The sequence below is a fragment of the Solanum stenotomum genome, chromosome 1 (assembly GCF_019186545.1).
Source record: "Solanum stenotomum isolate F172 chromosome 1, ASM1918654v1, whole genome shotgun sequence".
Taxonomy (NCBI): domain Eukaryota; kingdom Viridiplantae; phylum Streptophyta; class Magnoliopsida; order Solanales; family Solanaceae; genus Solanum; species Solanum stenotomum.
Window position 1 is genome coordinate 88,523,627 of NC_064282.1, and position 2,472 is coordinate 88,526,098.

General features: G+C 29.7%; 1 non-coding gene across 1 annotated transcript; it reads left to right on the plus strand.

The window, feature by feature from the left end:
- Nucleotides 1-752: 752 nt before the first annotated feature.
- Nucleotides 753-825, plus strand: TRNAE-CUC (transfer RNA glutamic acid (anticodon CUC)). The gene has a single exon. It is a non-coding gene; the product is annotated as a tRNA-Glu (tRNA).
- Nucleotides 826-2,472: the final 1,647 nt, after the last annotated feature.

Here is a 2,472-nt window from a genome sequence, read left to right on the forward strand (position 1 = left end):
ATGTAATTGACAAATTCAACATAATTTATATATTTTTCTATGCCTAATTATCCCAAAGAGTTCAATATAGAATTTCTAATATTCATTTTACAAAGGTATGAAGATATGATCTTAATGAATTATTTGTTGCTACTAAATCGTGTAGAGGAGCTGGTCTTCCTCATGCCTTTTTATTGCTTATAGTTTTGTATTTTTATTCTGCGAAGTTTAGCTTCTCAATATATGGTAATAATTTCTTAAGCATTTTTATTTGCAAGAATTAATGTATATTAGATTGAAACAAATCGCAGTATTTTCGTTTATAATAAAGCAAATTAATATATTATATTTTTATGATCACACAATACTAGGCTATTTTACTTGTATAGAAGTAAATTTTAGAAACAAAAGTGTAAATATAGTGAAGGCATACATATACATATTGTAACAGACATATCTCATTAAATTAGTCTTTTTCCGTCATATGACCACATAGCTTGAAAGATAGATATAAGCATTGAGATCACTTTTTACAAGTCAAAGATCGAAATTCTTTCAATGACAAAAAAGAAGAACTAGAGGTCTATCTTAAATTTCTAATTTTTGCATTATCAGATATTATCTGATTGATGGAAGAGAGAAGATATAACATCATATTGGAGAGTAAAGTTATAAGGAAACTTGGACTATGTTCTTTTGTATGTTGTTTTCTATAGATTAATTTCCAAATATTAAACCGTCTTAATAATTAATCCCTTTAATTTTTACAACAATCCGTTGTAGTCTAGTTGGTTAGGATACTCGGCTCTCACCCGAGAGACCCGGGTTCAAGTCCCGGCAACGGAAATTTTATTTTCCATAAAGGTGGATCCTAGAATTTTTATTTTTTGTGAGACACCCGAGTTCAAGTCCCGTTTCATAAAGGTAGATCCTAGAATTTTTATTTTATTGTGAGACACCGGGGTCCAAGTCTCGTCAACGGAATTTGTATTTTTTCATAAAGATGGATCGACCAAGAATTTTTATTTTTTTCCATAAAGTTGGATCAAAGATCTGAGTAAGTTTCACTATTTTGAACACATGAAGCTTAATATGTGGCCTTAAACATTTTTATTTTTTTTAATTTTATATTCAAAGTCTATTTTTTAGTTTTTTAAGAAGTAGAATTGTCCGTGTATTTAGAATATTTTTTTAGATGTAAAATTGTTTCTTTCTTTACGATGAAATTTACTTTTTTCTAAAAGTAGTACTGGATCAGTTTAAATCTTTTGTTCGATTTTGAATTGACACTAAATTTAAAAGAGTAATTAAGAAGATTTTTGAATCTTATGATTTTAAAGTAAATTAGATATATGTATATATATCAAAAATCTTTTCATCTTGTAATCTTAAATTTGTCACATGGAGGTTAAATTTAAAAATTGACAAAAAAGAAAGAAATATTTTTTAATGTTTCGAAACGAACTAAAAGACGCCGTATATTTTATTCCTTTTTTAAAAGAAATCCTTATAATAATGGGATCTCTTAAATTTTGGGTCTTAGGTGGATGCCTCATTTTTAAAGGCATCGAGCTCTCGTGAATATATATAACGTGATTTTCCTACGAAGGAGATTATGATGAATCCCCTTCCGTCCTTAGTCACAAGTGAAGGAAGAAAATGATACGAGAGGCATAGGGAGGACTCAATTAGCACAACACACAACTTGGATTCCGATAAATTTGATCCTCATTTCTAGGCTCAGTCTCAAACTCTGACTCCAAAAACTCAAGATTAGCCTTAGATGCCCATTTTGAGTTCGTTTAAACAGATGTTCCTGTTGTATTTGAGTACAAATTAATCACTTAATAGCAGAAAAAAAAGTGATCGAGCAATGAAAAAATTTGTGATACTAAAATACTTTTGTATGAGAAAATTCGAAGAATTTATTGAATGACATTGTGGGTTCGTTTGGTGTGAGGGATAAGCATAAATAGTCCTGGGTAAAATTTAGATATCTTGTTTGGTTGACATGTTTGGGATAACTTATCCCACCATTTATAGCATAGTGATGGGATAAGTTATCCCATATACATGGTGGGATAAGTTATCCCAGGATAACAAACCCCAAGATAGTTAATCCTGGGATAACTAGTTCCCAACCAAACGACCATGTACATCGTGTAATGCCTTTTTACGTGTGGCAACTATGTATATATGGTGCTCGTAAGTAACATGTATCAATTTAAGTAGATGTTAATATGTTATTTGACATCTATTTCTGTTACATGTGCATAGAAAGGACAATCAGATGAAAGATTTTCATTGGATCATTTGTATCTATATGCATCGGATCCAATTCTAAAAATCAAAATAAAGAGGTTTGAACTATTTATTTTGGACTTTTTTTTTTCAAATTCAATAAATATTGGTTGATCGTATAGTTTAGTAACTACATTACAGATTTAGAAACTTACCATTTTCAGTAATTATGATTAGAGGGTTCCCATACTT